The sequence below is a fragment of the Varanus komodoensis genome, unplaced genomic scaffold (assembly GCF_004798865.1).
Source record: "Varanus komodoensis strain SLA01 unplaced genomic scaffold, ASM479886v1 scaffold14_1, whole genome shotgun sequence".
Lineage (NCBI taxonomy): Eukaryota > Metazoa > Chordata > Lepidosauria > Squamata > Varanidae > Varanus > Varanus komodoensis.
This window is the reverse complement of record NW_025335438.1, coordinates 10784121-10803697: the sequence shown is the minus strand read 5'-3', so window position 1 is coordinate 10803697 and position 19577 is coordinate 10784121.

The following is a 19577-nucleotide window of genomic DNA, read 5'->3' as shown; positions in this document are numbered from 1 at the left end:
CCACAGAACAACACAAACCAACACAAATTTGTATATGCTAATTTACATATGCTCTTAGATCTTTGTGTGTGTGTGTGTGTGTGTGTGTGTGTGTGTGTGTGTGTGTGATTTATAAAGCCCTTATTTCCTAAAGAAACCCTGATTTATTAACAGGGAAGTATGGTGACGAGAAAGGAGGGCATCTGATTTCATAAAAAGAATTCAGATAGAAAGATTCAAGGGGTGAGGACAGCAAGAAGTGAAGCAAAAGTGGGCAAAAAGGAGGATCATATGCATCAGAGAACACCGACTGTCATTTCAGCAAGTGCCCACAGACAGCAGAGTGTTGGAGCAGGTGGCCAAAGATTTTGGATTCCAAATTAAAGGTTTGGGGATCCAACCCTGGTGGTTATCTCCAAAAAGTATCTCTAGTAAGTGATTTTAAGAGTGTTTTTATACAAGAAGCTACATTTATTTCCATCATACCCTTTGTGAAATGTCCACTGAGTGCAAATGTCCAAGGAAATTCAATCTTCTGCTTATTTTGTTTGAAATAGATAGTAAAAATAAAATCTAACTATGTTGAGGGGTAAACCTTTCCTGTAAGTTTACAACATGCTGAAACAGAACACACAGCAAAATATAAACATTAACTTATCGAAACAGTTCAGTAGCAACTTAAAATCATAGTATTGTTGGTGGACTTATAATTTCCCAGGTCAGACTCTAATCTGTTCTGACAGTCTGTTTTCCTTCCCTAGGCACAGTTGCTCTCTCCTTATTGCCACTTCTTACTTCCCCCCTTGAGTAACATCTTTTGCTAAATAAAAAATGATTATCCACTTCCTACACACATTATCTGCTGTCTACATTCACCATAACAAATAAGAATGTCATGATGTCACATCAGCTTAGCCAAATGCTAAGAAAATATCTATGGTGCTGATTGTAGCTATGACACTGTCAGAAGACAGGGAACAGCCAGATTTAGCCTATTTTGTATAAATAAACATAGAATAATGTATAGATATGTATTGCTCTTAATTAGGCTAAGCAACCAGGAAATGACATAGCAACAAATAAGCTATAGATACTGTCAAAATAATTGCAGATGATCCTAAACTGAGCACAAATCAGAAATGATTATCAGCTTAGCAGTGTATATCTGGCACATTTTGTGCCACAATTGCTGATCACCACAAATGCTTCTAAAAAAATTAGGCAACCACCAGAATCCAGATCTAAGTCTATCAGAAATTCCATTTCCCCCTCAAATCCAGTCTACACTGCCAGTTGTTCACAGGAGGTGATGCTGGGCCAGACATAGAATTGGGCAGGCAAGCAAAAAGAAGTGCTGAAATACTGACAGGAGCTGCCTTGGCTCCTTTCGCACACATCAATGGATATCATATAGAAACATAGGAACAGAGCGAGTCAGAAGGAGCCTCCTGGGCATCTAGTCTGACCTCCAGCACCAGCCGGCTCCGCTTACGACATGCCCACCATGTGCACGTCCAGCCAATCCTTGAACACCCACACTGATGGGGCCTCAATGACCTCTCATGGAAGCCCATTCCACACCCTCAGGGTCCTGACTGTCAGGAAGTGCTTCCTGGCATCCAAATGGAACCTTGGCTCCCTGAGCTTTGCTCCATTGGAGCGTGTCCTGCCTTCCTCTGCAGGGGAGGCCTCTACCCATCTCCATGTGACATCCCCTCACATACCTGTATGTCGCTATTACTCAGTAATTGCAAATACATAATATGAAGTAGAGGTGCTGCAAAATATAGACAGTTATAGAACAAAAGATCTGGGTATAGCCCATATAAAACTTTCTCTGGCTACTTCCAGATGAGACTTTTTTAGCACTATTGTCCTACTTGTTTCACAAAATTGTATAGCGGGACTCAGCTAATGTTATCACTGAGTAACCTTCCACTTGTAACCTTCCCATTGTTTCCTATCATTGCTTCTGTTGTTTTGTACTGCATAAAAGAAGAGGAGGAGACAAAGATGTAGCTGCTGTCCTGGGCCTTCTGCTTGATGGAACTAGGAACCCTCCATCTGGAAGTACCCTTCTGTTTGTTGAGTCCTCATTTATTCTTCATTTTCCATACCACTTTAAAAATGAACAAGTAGTTGTCTAAATTTCCCCCTGAACTATATTGAATTTAACAAGGACATTGTAAGACTTTGGAATTAGCGGGTGGGAAGGAGATTAATTTTCCCCTATAATCATTAGAAAAGATTTGAATGTGACCTCAGTCACTTGTGTTTCATTGCCTCATCCTTACCGTGCAATCCTATGCATGCTTTCTCAGAAGTAAGCTCCATTGTAGGTGAGGGTCTAGTCTTTGATGTAAAATAAACATGTCAAGACCTGTTGTTAATTTACTAACATTTTCTATTTAAAAAGAAAGGAAAAAGAGATACATATCCATCATCAAAACTACAATAAGCTGCATAAAGAGGCAGAAGCTTTTTGCCTCTTACAGTACTTAGTAGTCTAAAAAAGTTTAATACCACTGCTTTACAATGTATTTATTTCCATTGGCCAAAAAGAAAACAAATTGGCAACATTGTTTCTCTGTGAAAAAGTGTTTTTGAAACAGACTGATAATAAAATGAGACAATAGGAGGAAATATCCTCGTGGGATTCTTCCCACAAAGATGGAAATTGAAATTGGATCTTTTCTGAAGCACCAAGAATATTGGCCAATGGCATGATGGGTAGATGCATTTCTTAAGCTATTGATAACAGGGTAAGTCCCACTGGACATGGAGCATTTCTACATGAGGCATTTATTGTATTCTGTGATTCCTCTTTCGTGGTACTTTATGGGTGGTTTATACAGTGTCATCCTCTTCCAGGGCCTCTCCCATTCCTTGCAACTATGCCCATGGCTACTTTTAGATTGTGGAAAGTGTTATCTGAAAGCAGCAGCCTGAAATCCTGCTGTGCTTATGCAATTATGTTATACTAGTGTTCCATCTAGTGGTCGTACAGAGGAACATTTGGAACATCCAAGAAAGAATAACCTGATAGGGCACATGCGTAAAGGAGCTGATCGTAATCTCACAAAGAATCTGGAAGCAGCTGGCAGATTAAAAGCCTCATGTAGAGAACTCTCAGTGGAGTTTATGAAAGTGTCATACAGTTGAAAGTGTCCACAGTGCCTCTGTGGAGGGTCTGCACCTTTCAGAATTTCTAGTCTGCTGGATTCCATGTCCTCTTTGATGTACAGAGTGGTTCCTCCTGCCTTACTCCCTTCCCTGACAACCCAATGGCATTGGATTGCATCCAGAGATGTTTGTATCCCATTGGTTCCCTGCATTCCACAAGGTTTCCATAATGTCTACATAGCTATAATCTCCTTTAAAACTAGGCACTTCAGATTTCCTACTTTTGCTCTAGTAGTTGTATAGAAGCACCTAAACCATCCATCTTCAGATCTTTAATCATCATGTTTTACTCTGTTCTCTTGGCCTTTTCCCCTTCCCTATATCACCTTATTTTAGAAGCATTTCTACCTTCATCTCCAAGGGATGATTTAACCTGAACCAGACGCCTTCCAGCTCCTCTTGGCTTTTCCCTTGGGTTTAGTTTAAATTTGCTTTGCCACTCAATGTTACACATCCACATTTTGGTTCCATTATGGTTGAAGCGGAGCCCTTGCTTTTGTAAAGGTCCAGTTTGTCTTAAAATGTTCCAAAGTAAGTTGGCATCCCTCTTCCTTACAGTACTGCCTCACTCTCATATTAAGGCTCCTCAGTTGTGCCTGTCTAGCTGGCTGTCTAGGAGTTCTTGTAATTCAAATTCCTACCTAAAAACCTATGTACATTTGGCTTTCAGGGGCTCACAGATATATTTCCTCATGTTAGTGGTACCACAAGGACCATGACCACTGATTCTGCCCCAGCATGTTCTATAGAGCTATCTAGATGGTGCAGGCAATTTATCATGAAGTCTACATGCCCATCACAAACCCAGCTATGTGTCTATCTGTCTTTCAAATTTTTCACTACCACAACCCCTCCTCTTCCCACAGCCTCTGCAAGTACATCTTAAATGCTTGAGGATAATTGCTTGTCTTCTGAGGAATGGGTCCTTTCTCAGGAAATGTTTCTCTCTACTTCAGAATAACATCCTACTTCTCCGAGACCCCCGTGTTCCTTTATGGTGGGAGAGCTGTCAGCCAGGAATTGGAACCCTACTATTTGGTCCAAGGAGTTCACTGGGCAGATTCTGTCTTCTTTGCTTCTCCAAGTCTACAGCCTTGACTTTGAGGGAATGAATTTGCTCCCTGACAGCCAGGAACTTATTATGAGCACAGCCCCACTACTTCTGTCTAGTTAAGAGATAGTCATACATGTAGCACTCAGTGCAATCCACTGGATAGCCTCCATGCCTCTTTTGGCTTCCAACCTTCGTAACAGGGTTCAATTGGCATTATTTGGCACTACATTTTTTACTAGAAGGTGGGGAATTTAGTTTTACTTATTAACTTACAGTTTATAAGTCATTAACCATGAGAAGGGAGGGCAAAGTTTTCCACTCTGGCCTCCTCACCCTGTTGCCAAAATCTCATAATTACTTAACTTCTAATGTACTGATGCTTTGTCACTGAGGCTGAGCTTCTTCAGCATGGCCATCTTCACGTTTGGACAGCTGATTCCCTCAAGAACCTGCTTCCTTCTATAGCTCTAGACAGTTGGTCCAACTGCTGCTACAACCAACCGATTAAAAGACTCCATTGGAAAAGCAAGGGAGGCTGTGGCCATCCAAATATAGGACTAACATAGGAAAAGGAGAGGGGCTTGGGCACCAATTATAACTGGCGCAACTGTGCACTCCAGTCTCTTCCCATACTCCTCTGGCACACTTCCCTCCCCTGACCCAGGCAAAGTTGCACTCTCAGGGTGACAGCTGGCATGGTTCTTTCCCTGCTGGCTATGAGGCAGCATGATGGGAGTTCAAGCACCAAGGACAGTGCCCAGATTCTGAAAAATCCTACAGTTTCCCAGACTATGTTGGAAGACCATAAGACTGCACCTTAAGTGCAACAAACTCAAACAGAACCAGTCATGTTCAAGTGCACACCCATACACATTCAGTTCATTCAACCTATACCATTCAATAACCAGAGCTTACTGGGCATCTCATAGCAATTACAATCCACAAGTACCAGATAATAAAAATAAGAGATAGTTTAAATTGTTTTAAATTGTTTGTTGAACAGCTACCCCCTCCCCTCCACCACCAAGGAAAAAACCCAGTTACAAGAAGTTACTAAAACCTGATAGAACAACTGATATGAACTCTATATGATATGCTGTCAAATGCCCGGGAATAGAGGCACATCTTAACCTGGTACTGAAATGATAAAAAAGTTAGTGCCAGGCAAATATCAGTGAGGAGAACATTCCACAGTGGTGGAGCTACTACCAAGAAGTGCCCCTTGTTGTCATAGTGTATATATAAGACAGTAAGTATACGAATAACTGCATTCAGTCACAAACTCTTTTGGCCTTGTTATATGGAAACTTAATATTGTATACATATGTTAACATCCTGTACCTAAAGGTGAATCCAAATGACCCTGTTCCATTTTTGGTTTTGTTATGCTTTCTGAAGTTCTCTGCCACAGGGGTTCATGAAGTTTCCTATTTTAGCTGAAAAGAAATCCCTGAAATTGAAGGCTAGAATGGAAGATGGGAGAGTTTATTTTCTATAAGGAACAGGGAAGAGTCTGATGTGCCTTTATGACCAGGAGAAATGGAGGCACCAGCTATCCCTTTTATGTGCAGTTAGCTGTCTAAGGACTTTAGATTTTAAAGCAGAATATTATTTTCTCTCTGAAGTGCCTCCAGTATAATTTTTCAGCACCCAAACTCATTCCTTTGCTTCTCTCTTAGTAACAGAAAGCTTTAGTTGTGTTTTTAGGCACTACTTACAGAAAAATTCAGGAAGCTGATTAACATTCACTGATGTGCCTTGCTCTGTGTGTGCTCTTAAATTCAATCCACTACTTTAGGCAATGACTTAATGGCTTATACATGCTCTGTGATATATGGTACTGTAGCTTAACTATGTATGTATCATATTTGTTTTCATTTCAAAGCCTCCTTTTTAATGTGTCCATCCAGCTCCATGTCAACTGTTAAAATATACCGAATTTAAATAAGACTCTCTAGTCCATGGTTTTTCAAATAACTTAGCAACTTTCCTTGCATTACTCATCTTTGTGGAAAGTAATTGTATACAATGTCCCAAACTGTATAGCAGATATAGAAGAATACAGAGAATTGTAGAAAGTGGTAAATGGATAATATTAAGAATAATAATTATATAAAAATAGTAAGAAACAAGCATCAGTAATTTCCTACTGCCATATGTCTCACCCATATGCTCTGTAGGATCTCCCGCTCTTCTAGAGAAGGTTTGGGGAGTACAAAAGATGGAGGGAATCTCTGAAAATCGCCCTCTTCTGTTGTTTCTATCTTCAGGAAGGCCTGTTCTGGATACTCCTCATTGGCAGATGGATATCTTAACATTACATTTCCCTCTTCTGATTACTTGCAATGTTTGTGCAGAAATGAGTGGCAAATAAAGTAATCCTATGTGTACTTTCCCCTGAGTAAGCCCTATTGAGCTGTAACAATTTCAGACAAACATTTAAAGAATTCTAGTATCAGAAAGTATGGAAACTAATCAGTTGTGTGGCCTTGGCAGAGCCTTAGACAAGAGTGTACCTTCTCTCAATGCCTTTGGTGGCTTATTTGTTGGAATGGTCCCCACATCAAAATCTCCCTTAACCTGCAAAACTAATATGTCAGGGCAAAGGCTAACTTACAGCATAATCCCAGGCTTGTTTTCTAACAAATAAGTCACATTGCATGAGTAAGGAGGATGGTTTGATTTTGTTTTGAGCAAATTTCTGATTTGTCACCAAATTTCTTATTTGTTCCCTGTGAAGAGCTTCCAGATGTGCAATTCCTAGGAGTTTCAGTCAAAAGCTGTGTGATTGGTAGTGCTAGTATTCCATCTTTTTCTTCTTGATCATTGTGGTGGAATGAAAAATGGTGAAATTAGCACATGACTATCATCTCTTGCAGCCATTGATAGCTATTTTAGCCATGAGTTTCTGTAATCTCCTTTTGAAGCCAATCACGTTTGTGTCCATTTTCAGTTTCCTCCATCTTCTGTGCTGTGTGAAGAAGCACTCTCTTCTTCTTCTTCCTGAATCCCTCATCTCTCAGTTGGATGCCCCTTTAGTTCCAATATTTTATGCCTTGAAAATGCACTGAACAACAGACTTTTTAGGAATGTATTTGGTAGATTTGTATCCAAAACAGGCATGCAAGATAGAAAGTAGTCGTGGAAGCAGAGTTCCTTGGATGAGTGTGCTGCTGAACGCTTAGCACAGAACCCCACCCTCAGTTAAACAAAGCTTGTGCTCACAAAAGATTCTGTGGCACCTCCCGAAAAGTCCAGCAAAATAACCAAACCTTGACTCAGACTTGGAGGGATTATTTTGGACCCATTTGGGGAAAGAGAAGCAGAAGGATGGGCAAGGGGGAATGAAATAACGTATTTGTTACCTTTGAAATATACTTCGATTTCACCTTCACTAACCCCATTGTATAAAGCCCACTGAATATTATGAAGAGGAAGCTTGCAAGTGTAAATATGCTCATTCTCAATGAAATCAACACCATCCAACTGATTTGTAACTGTTCCCTTAATGCTGCCATAAAGTTTACTGCAGTAAAAACACTGGCCCTATGTATTGCTTCCCTCTTCCCCAGGATGTGTTTCACCTTTTGTGGCATGGCTACCATAAATCTTGTGAACCAACAGCCCCTTGTCTGCAAGTGATTTCAAGCGCTATCATAAAAATGAAACAGACAGACTTAATTTGAGTTCCAGACTTAAGGAAACCTTACTAAAATATTAGCATAATTTCACTGAAGACGGAGGAAATTGTTTAAATGTGTGTATTAGAGAGTGTCTGCAATTCAATACATCTCTCCGCTGGCTCTTGGGTGCCACCCAGTGAATGATTTAGCAGCATTGTGAAGGGTGTCCGTGGCACTCTGCGGGCCCTGTGAACGTGTGCAGCACTGATCACAGGCAGTTAGAAAGGAGAATGCTACGAAGGGTCAGAGATTCATGGTATGTTCACACTGAACCTGCAAATAATAAGCTTTATGTCTTTCCCGGAGACTTTTGAGAACAACCCCCTCGGTTTGTGTCATGGATCAACAGGCAGGACAAATGATTACTTCAGGGACTTCCTGCAAAGGCGCAAAACAAACTTTCTGGCCTTAGATAGCTCTAAAGTAAATACTCCTCAACAGTTTATTTTTTGCTCTTTTACTGAAAGAGGTAAATAAGTGGAATAGAAACGGAAGGACCGCTCAGTGTAAGGCAATCTCTGTAACAGGCATTTTTGTCAAGGCTAGTCATGTTTGATAGAGATTAGCTAGATTGTGTGTGTGTGTCTGGGGGGGGGGGTGTTTTTACATTTCTAGTCCTCTTGGATGGAAAAAAGCTTGGAAATAGCAATGACAGCATTCTGGAAATGTTTAGGTAAGACTATCTTTGGTTGGGAAAAGCTTGCACTTATCATATTCATAATTATAACTTGCTGCTGATGTAAATGACCCTTTTGATTTGGAGGGCTATTTATTGAGATTGATATAGTCTGTCCCCTTATATCTTCTTGTGGGATATGTGTCATGGGGTGGGGGAAGAGACAGGTTGAATAGAAAAATTCTAAGTGGGGAAAAAGGCTGCCAAAGAACAATCCAATTGCTCTATAATGCTGCTGGTGGATTTTTCCCCGCATTCCTGATCATACTGTCTTGATGCTCATTTGACTGAATTATATATATGCACACACATGAATTTAATGCTTGTTCCAGGTTTTTGAGGAACCTTGGGCAAAGCACCCTTGCTCAGTGGCTTTACCTTTTCTCCACCTTTGTCACCAGCTGCCATTGTTCCTTAACCTCTTTGTCATCATTACTACACTTGCTTGCTTGTCAGTAGCATCCTACTGCTTTTTCTCCTTACCACTCACTCTCACTGTTGTCTGAGCAAGGCGAGGTCCCTGCTAGTACGTGGCCCTTAGCAGCTGCCCATTCATATCTCTCCTTGACACCAGCCTTGCATGACAGAGTTCTGGATATACTTCATGCTTATCGTCAATGATGCAACTTATTTTGCGTCCTTGAGCAAGTTTACCATCTCATGTTTGGTAGGAACAAAATGGCACAACAATACTATAATATTTATGTATATGTGTGTTTCACCTTTATACTGCCCAATGGCCAGGGCTCTCTGGGTGCTTAATAAAAGTGTATGGGAGAAATCATGTGGAAAAATGTGGAAAAGAGTGAGGAAATCTTGTTTCTTGTAGTTGGGGAACTTCCTGACAGTAATGCAAGAAATGCATGAAGTATTCTGTGGAGCATACCTTGCCCTTTCAGCAGTATAGGTTGGATCCACATGTATTTCTTGAGAGGAAGAGGTCTGCTAGTGAAAGTATCCTCTGTCCAGTTTGTGGGGACCTTGTCCCATTCATCAGGGTCTCCTGGCTCTGTATAGCATTTTCAGGGACTGCCTGCCATGGGAAGGAGTGGGTGGGGGCATCCACTTCCGCATGCACAATTAATCCAGCATAAATCTGGATGCAAGCCATATGTGGATGGATCTGGTTTGACTGAGTTCAAACAGGAAATGAGTGACAAACAACTTAACAGTAACTGAATCTGCTTTCACTGAGTCCTGCGCATTACCAAGTGGATGAAGCAACTTTGTTCTCACAGGGTCTAATGTTTCTGGATGTACTGTTCTGAGCCTACTATAATAGAACAACTGAGTTCAGTTGATGCCTAGCATTTTCTTGCATGACAGAATGACGAAAACAAGTGGACATTTTGGAGACATCTGGAAAAGTTTGGAGATCTGTTTTTCAATAGTTGTTGCAAAGGGGAGGCAAAGTAGACAGTATCTACCTGACATCAAAGGATGTTCCAACATCCAACTGGAGTAAAGAACAGTGATTTATGATGAACCCCCATAAATCAGAGTGGATTGGACTATAGGTAACAGGGACATGAGTAAGAGTGAATAAATAACTTTTCTGTTCACTTGGTCTCATTCTTTTAAGATGTAAACCTATAGCCACCTACCTTCATATCATTACACTACATTTATGCACAGCTAAATAACTGAAACTTTTAGGCAGTTTATGGATATTGAAGATTTAAATATAAACTTTAAATACAATATATTAAAAGCACACAAAGAGACACACATGTATCTGAAAGAATTTTTAACTATCAAGAGTAAGAACAATCCAAGATCTGATCAAAACATTATATGTGTGCTGCTTAAATGCCTAAGAGATGAGAGAAGTTTTAATCTGGTGCCAAAATTGTAACAGTGTTGGTGCTAGGTGGGCCTCACCAGGAAGATCATTCCATAATTGTGTAGGGCCTACTGAGAAGGCCCTCTCCTTTCTTGCCACTTTCCAAGTCACGCTTACAGGAGATCTTAGATCATGAATGCAGTATAGGGGTAGGTTCATGCTAAAAGAAACACTCCACCAGGTATCATGATTGCATTATTATTATTAGATCACATTTTTATTCAATCTTTATTCCTCTTCTAAGGAACCCAAGGTGGCTTCTAAGACTCTCCTTTTCATTTTATCCTCATAAGAACACTGTGAGATAGATTAGACTGTGAGTCTGTGACTGGCCCAGTGTTACTCATTGAGCTCCATGGCTGCGTGGAGACAAGAACATGGATCTCCCATATCCTAGACCAACATTCCAACCCCTATGACACACTGGGTATTGTGGTTAGGAATGCAACAATTCTCCTTGGAATCTGGCACTTTTCTATTTCTACTTCTTCTTGTGCTTAGCCCTTACTTCGGAAGTGAACCAAACGATGAGGAAGTTTGCAAATACTTGCAGAACTCCAGTTGTGCAACTGGCAACCTTCTTCTCCATCATATACAACATATACGTATACATATCATATACAAAGTCTTCAAGTCACATGCATGGAAGCCCACGTGGCATGGGCTTGCTTCCTGGTGAGCTAATGTTTGGTGTGCTCACCAGGAAGTCAGACTCATGGTCAGGTGCAGACTTTTCAGACCAGAAGCCAGATTGACAGAGTGCCTGCCAGAGAAGATGAAATTCCTATAGACCACGGCAATCCCTCCTGCCCCGTCCTTATGTCAGCCCTGATGTTGAATCAGATATGTGGTTTAGAAACTTGTCTCTCTTTGTTCACTCACGCAGGTCTCAGTTTTGAATGCCAGATTTGCTTTGTCATTTGCTCTTGAGGCATGGATAAGGGAGGGCTTATTTTGAACCAATCTGGAATTTACATCAACACAGTTTAAGTATACTAAGAACTCTAGACAAAATGCAAATACTGACTTTCAAATATTACAATGAATTCATTCAACAGGAAATGGACCAGAATAGAGTGCCATGAAGTCACAAAGAAAAAGTAGTCATTAGTATGCTGAGTCCCCTATCTCTTTGCTCATTGTGTAAACCACCTGGAGAGTTTCTGCTGAGGGCTGGTATAGAAATGCTGCTGCTGATGACAACAACGAGCTTCTTCAGTTGACGTAAACTGCAACTCCCATCATTCCCAGCCAGCATGACCAATGGGAACAGGGAGGCAGTTTGGAAAGTATTTTTTAGAAGGGATAAATCACCAGAACAGAAAGCCTCTTGCAGGGTCTTTTACTGCAGTCTTCAGTGTTTGCAGCTGTGATTTCTATTTTGTTGTTTAAACATGACAGGAAACAATATGTGACTGAACATTATGTATAACTTAATTTGCTTCATATCCCTCCTGGATGCACACATTAATGTGAGAGGGTTTCAGAGTATCAGGGAAGCCAAGAGCAATGCTCTCAGGAGGCCAGACTGTCTCACTAGTTTGGCATCCTAGCAGGGTTTTCCAAGGCAGAATGGTCAAAGCAGAGACAACAGACTAAGATTCAACCATCTTCTTCCAGAGTAATGGTCACATCAGAAGAGAATATCTCTCATGGTGATGCAGGTAAAGTAACTTCTGAAGGGCAGCTACTGGGCAATACATATTAGTTGAAAGTGACACTGGTTTAGATTAATGTTTCTGTCTTTATTTAAATTGTTGCTCTTAATCTGGAAGTCAGAACTGGAGCATATTTTGTGCTCCCCTACTCATTGCATATGGATAATTATTATTGCAGTGATTGTGAAGCAGCTGTGTTTTCACAGGTTGAGAAGCAATGCATTCTCTTTTTTTTTTTTTTAATAAGTTTTATTCTAAATAAACCTAACACAAAAAAGCCCCTAAAAATAACATCAGTTATCAGAAACATTGGACCTACTGGGTCAGCCCCCCACATTTTTTCTTTTTATGTTAAATTATAAGCATATTTAAATCTATGCAAAGCCACATTTTTCTAGCCAATAATAAAAAAGTCCCAAGTTTGATAGAAGTCTGTATCTTCTTTCTCCTTCAATGACAAAGTCAGTCTGTCCATTTCTGCACAGTCCAAGATCTTTTTTAGGATCAGTTCATCGGTAGGTGAACGCTCTTCACTCTTCCATTGTTGGGCAAATGCAATCCTCGCCACAGTGATTACATGTAGAGTCAAATACATTGCTTGTTTGCTAACATCATCAGGTATAATACCTAAAAAGAAAACTTCAGCTTTAAGTGCCAAAGATTTTTGTAACATTTCCTCAAGCCATTTATGTATTTTAATCCAATGTTTTTTCACCTTATCACAGGTCCACCACATATGATAAAAAGTACCCAGTTTGTGTTTACATTTCCAACATCCATTTGACATATCTGGAAACTTCTTAGCTAATCCATTTGGCGACAGATACTATCTATAAAACATTTTATACAGGTTTTCTTTATGTGAAGTTGCTAATTTTACTTTAATATTTCTTTCCCACAGCTTCTGCCATTTTTCTAATTCAGTATTATATCCAAGGTTCTGTGCCCATGTTATCATAGTTTCCTTAACCTGTTCATCTCCCATTCTTTTATCTAGTAAGAAGTTATATAACCTTTTAATCATTTTCTCATCTGATTTAAGAATCACCTGATCAAATGCTGTTAAGTCCTTATAGAAGCCCCACATTCTATAGTCTTTAGCATATCTTGATTGTATCTGCACCTTATGCCACCAAGAAATATTACTTCCTTGTTCTTGTATTTCTTGATTCAATTTTAAATCATCATTATCCAAAATATCATATCTTACAATCGTTTCGAAATTCAATGCATTTGGATATATAAGAACTTCCATAGGTGAAAGCCATCTTGGTAATTTATTATACAATTTTGTCATTAACTTTTCCCACACCGACATTAATGATCTCCTAATCTAATGATTTAAAAAACAACCATGTGCCTTACACTTTTCGTACCACATATAAGCATGTCAACCCATTTGCAAATCATGCCCTTCAAGATATAGGATTCTCTTATTTCTTAAAGTTATCCACTCTTTTAGCCACATTAAAACAGAAGCTTGAAAATACAACATCCAATTGGGGAGACCAAAACCCCCATTCTCTTTAGCCTCCTGAAGCATTTTTAATTTAATCCTTGGTTTCTTCTTTCTCCATATAAAGCTCGAGATTTGAGAATTTAAATCAGCAAAACAAATTATCAATTTTTATGGGAATCATTTGAAATAGAAACAAAAGCTTTGGTAATATATTCATTTTAACTAGTGCTATTCTTCCCGGCAAGGATAATTGCAAATTAGCCCATTTTTCCAAATCACTCTTAATTTCCTTAGATAGTTTATCATAATTATCTTCTTTCAAGGTGGTACACTTAGCTGTAAGAAAAATTCCCAAATATTTAACCTTTTTAACAATTTGAAGATCTACTTGTTCCACCAGGGTTTTTCTCTGCTCCTGTGTAAGATTTTTTACTAACAATTTCATCTTTTCTCTGTTTATTTTCATCCCAGTAACCTCACCATATTCTTCAATCCTTGTAGGAGTTTTAGGCATTGTTATTAAGGGTTCTTCAGTTATAAAAACTAGGTCATCTGCAAATGCTTGCAATTTATAGCTTTCATCTCTAATTCTAGTACCTTTAATGTCCATATCATCCCTGATATTTCTATTTAAGACTCCTAGGATCAATATAAACAACAGTGCTGATAGCGGACCTCCTTGTCTTGTACCCTTTTGTATATCTATAGTATTTGTAAATTCTCCATTGATTATAATCCTAGCAGACTGATTTTGATAGATGCTTACCATCACATTAATAAATTTTTCACCAAACTCCATTTGAACTAGTTGTTGCTTCATAAATTGCCAATTAACATTGTCAAAGGCCTTCTGTGTGTCCATGAATAGCAGTGCCATTGGTTTTTTCAAATGTATCTCATAATGCTCTAAGATGTCCAAGATAGTTCTTATATTATTCCTCATTTGTCTTTTAGGTAAAAAAAACCATTTTGATCTGAATGTATAAAGTCAGTTAAATACTTCTTTAATCTTTCTGCCATTATGGAGGCAAAAATTTTGTAATCCACATTTAATAGTGATAAAGGTCTATAGTTTTGAATCTGCATCAAGTCCATGTCTTCTTTCGGTATTAATGTAATATTTGCCTCTGTCCAAGTATTTGGTATTTTAGCATCTAACAATGCTGCATTACATATATCCTTAAGAAACATAGAGAAGATTCCTTCAAAGGATTTATAAAACTCTGCTGGTAGCCCATCTGGGCCTGGGGTTTTGTCATTCTTTTGTCTCTTAATTGCCTCCGTTACTTCTGTGATTGTTACTTCTTCATTCAATACTTTTTGGTATTTCTCCAGTAGCTTTGGTAAATCTCCCTTTTGGATATATTCATTTATTTTCTCAGTTGGAATCTCATCATTCTGGTACAGCTTTGCCAAAAAAAAAACTTCCGCTATTTTCTTAATATGTATACTTTGTGCTTGCAGTCATCCTTCTCCATCCTTCAGTTAACTTATTAGTCTCTTCTCTCTTTCCTTCTTTACTATATAAGCTAACCATCTCCCTGGTTTATTAGCATTTTCGAAGAAGTTCTGTTTGGTCAATTTCATTTGCTTGGTAAGTTCATTTGTATCCAGGAGGTTCAGTTTATGTTTTAGAATATTCATTTGTACCTTAAGGTCTTTTTTGGATGGATCTTCCTGTAGTTCCTGTTCACATTTTGTCAATTCCTCTACTATTTTAGATCGTTCCTGCTTTCTCCTTTTATTTATTTTTGTTGAATATGTTATTATCAGCCCTCTGACATAGGCTTTGGCTGTATCCCAGACATTTTGCAGGGAGGTTTCTTCAGTTTTATTAATTTGAAAAAATATTTCATTTCCTTATTTATCTCTTCTTTGAATTTTTTATCCTTTAAAAAAGCTTTATTTAACCTCCATCTGGGCATTTTTACTGTCCATTTCAGTGTCATAGTTACAGGGTTATGATCTGCCCAGACATTTGCCTCTATTTCAGCTTCTAGCAGGTCTGGTGCTAAGTCTGGGGTTATCCAAATCATATCAATTCTAGACCATGATCTACGTCTATTCAAGTAGAAAGTATATTTAGCAGAGGTTGGATTTTTATGTCTCCAGACTTCCATCAATCTAAATTCTTCAATCATATTAAAACAGGACTTTGGAAGTATCCTCCTGCCTTTTCTGTCCTTAGTCTCACTCTTATGGTCCATTTTCTTGTCCACACTTGCATTAAAGTCTCCCATTAAGCACACGGTCTGGTAGTCCAATTGTGAGAGTAAAGCATGTAGTTTTTGGTAAAGCTTTTCCTGATGGTCATTTGGGGCATAAATTGCCGACAAAAGCACCTTTTTAAGTTTCATTGTGATTTCAACCATGAGAATCCTACCATCATCATCAGCTAATATATATTTAGGGTCTAATTTTTCCTTGATGTATAATGCGAAACCTCTTTTCTTTTGAGAAGCAGAAGATATAAATAGCTTTCAAAGCTTCGAGCATTCTCAAAGCTTACTATGTTGTTTCTTAATATGTGTTTCTTGTAGGCAAATTATATCTAATTTCCGTTTTTAAAGTTGAGAGAGAATCCTTCTCCTCTTAGAGGGTCCATTTAATCCATTTACATTTAAAGAGAGAAGCTCTATTTTTCCTTCCATTTTGAAAGCCATGTTTAAAGGGTATATATTTATCTACTTATGCTTCGCCTTTACACTTCTATCTTTTTTCTTTTCTTTTGGTTCCAATGTCTGTTCATCTTGTAAGTCTGCATTCGCTGTTTCTCCTTCTTCAGAATGGTATGCTGTTAATTCCATTGGTTCAACACCTTTCCCTCCTTCTTTTGAAACATCCGATTCTTCATCTTCAAATGTGCTTCTAAATTTTTCATAAAACTCTTGTGCCTTGAAGATTGAGTCCAGCTTATATCTTGCAGAGTTCCAGGTGAAAAATATTCCTTCTGGCCACCTAAACATGATCTCTTTCTTAATCAGTTTTGTGGTAAGGAATAAGTATTTCTTTCGTCCTTCTCTAATCCTCCATGGTATTCGTTTCAAAACAGTCACCTCGTGATGATCATCAGCCTTTAGAGGTTTATCATGTACAGCCCTCAAGACATTATCTCTTACAGACCTTTTTGCAAATTTAACATGAACTGCCCTAGAAGCAATGCATTCTCATTTACTAAAATATTAGTAGAAGAAAAAAATAATTTCATAATGGTATTGGTTACTTTGTAATTTTATTATCCTTTATTTTAATTCCTTTAAGCTCTCCAAAGAATGCTATTTATAGAGCAGCCTATGAGTTGGTGCATATGTATGCAGAAATAAATAAGTAAACACCGTCCAGCTGGATCAGATCCAAGTTTCTCGCATCATGACACACAGTTTCTCACAGTAGTCATACAACTCAAAAAGCTAAAGCACACAGTTTATGGATTACTGTACTTTAACATGGATGCAGAACAATCACAATTGTATTTTGTAATTAAACTCTCTCTCTCACACACACACCCACACACACACACACACACAGGAATCCTGTATGAGACTCAAACATACAAAGCTCTCAGTGCTTCAAAGCCATTGGATCCAGTAACTAATCTGTACACTTTTGATGATGATGAAAGTAAGAGACACTAAATTCATGTGTATCTTCCAAAAAATTCAGATAGGGCTAATAGGCCATATGGTCCAAGGAGGAATTCAAACAGTAAATTGCCCACGTACATTGTTGGAAGAGAGAACACTGAATTCAAATTCTATATTAAGATCCTGTTTGGTTGAACAAGATCAGGGGCTCGCAGTCAAAACTTCTCTTTATGTATTATTGTTTCAGACCTTGCAGAAGCCTTAGTTTCCTACTAGAAACATTCTATCAGATGTACTTCTGTTTTTCCAAACTAATCTCCCAGTCCACAATCCAACCTTCAAAACAGTGTTGTTGGTCAGACACTTTCAGGAAACTCATGACCAGGTTAGAAGAGGAATAGCACACTCCTTCCCCCTTACTACACACATACACACACACGACTCTCTAGTATCTGGTTTCCAACAGCATCCTGCTTATGGAATTCTACTTTGCCTGTCTTTAATCCTTTAGAAAAGCATGGTGGAGCTAATTTAGAATGGTAGAAGCATTCTAGGCAGTCACACTTAAGTTCATTTGAGGGAACATACAGGAAGGTGTAGGATTCAGTTAGAATAGGTGCAGACTTGGATTGTATATGAGTGAAGGGTGACTGAAGAGAATTGAACTCTGTGAAGGTAAAGGTTGGTCAGACCAAGAAGGAATTTGTGATTAATGAGAATGTCAACTTCATTTTATTATTGTTAATGATGGTTTATAATAGCTACTATTATTTAAAACATGCCTGTTGTGTTGCTATGTGCCATAAAGTCATCTTCAACCTATGGCAATTCTATAAATTAAAGCCCTCCAAAAATCATGTCCTTAATAGCTCCACTCATCTCTTCCAAGTTCAAGGCTGTGGCTTCCTTTATGAATGGATCCATCTCATATCTGGTCTTCCTTTTCACCTTCTGCCTTTGACTTTCCCTAGCAGGATTGTCTTCTGCAGTGAGTCTTGCCTTCTCGTGATTTATCTGAAGTATGCCAGTGCCAGTTTTGTCATTTTTGCTTCTAGGGAAAGCTCTGGCTTGATTTGATCTAGGACCCACTTGTTTGCCCTTTTTGTCAGTTCAGGGTATTCACAAAGTTCTCCTCCAGCACAAATTACTAATGCATCAATTTACTTCCTATCAGCTTTCTTCACTATCCAGATTTCATACCCATACATTGTAACTTAGTATGGAAGACCTTGACCTTGGTCTCCAGTAAAATGTCCTTAATGATCTTTTCTAGTTCCTTCCTTGCTGCCCTGCCAAGTCTCAATCTGCTTTGAAGTTCTTGGCTGCAATCTCCCTTTGAACATGTATACCACTTATTATTTTATCCCAGAATAGTTCACTACATTAAAATCTTACCCCCAAAACCAAGTATCAAAATGAACAATACACATAAAAATATATCAGAATAAGGGACTGCACTAATGGTCAAACAAAACCTCAGCAAAAGAATAAAGAAAGTAAGAAACTACACTCTCTACCTCTAAAATAAATTACTGCTAGTTCCTATGCACATCCTGCATGGAGCATAAAAGAGCTTGGCAACTGGTGTCATGAAATATGTTTGAAATATGATAATCAAAGTGGTGATGAAAGGGTTATAGAAGAGCAGATCATCAACAATTAAGGGGAAAGAATAAACTCAGGAGAGGATGACATACTGGTAGCCTTTTGCGGGAATAAGATTCCTCTCTCCTGTATTCACTCCAGTCTTCTGTTCTGGGCTCTGTGTTTGTCTAGGTATGAATATCATCAACTTAGAAGAAGAACTGCAAGCTCTGTTCCATCTGCATGAGCCACCAGAATGGCACAGAAGGTGGAAATTCTGATGGAGCAGTTGGAAGGAACTGCCTGTGGGAAGGTGAGAACCTAGGAAATCAACAGCTGTGCAAATCCTGATTAAATTGGCGCATATTTATTATTTTCCTACTCTATTTTTATCCTACTTTTCAGACAAGTATTGTGTCCTAAAATGGCTCAAATCAATGGAAAGAGAGAGAAAGTTCCTTCTATCAGGCTTACAAGCTTTAAAAAAAGACCTACATGGAGGGAAAAGGAAGAGGATGGGGGAAATCAAGACCAGGACAAAGTGCTGGGATAATAGTTTGTATTTATACCCATTTGGGGCCTGGGTAATCTTCTCTTGCTGGTGTTCTTGCAATTAGTATCAGAATTCTTGTTCCTCTAGCTGAAGAATGGGCACAGAATGTTCTTTGTTTGCCTTGCTTCTTCAGTGTCAGGATAACAGGCACCAAAAACTTGACTGTCTCTTCTAGCAGAGAACAGAGGAACGAATTCCCATTTGTTTTGGTGTTGCTTCCTGGAAAGCAGAGTGTGCAGCTTTCCAATTGCCTTAGGGTTTGTACTTCAGTAAAGTTTGGAAAAATTAATGGAAGGATGCAGTTATCTACTAAAACTAGAA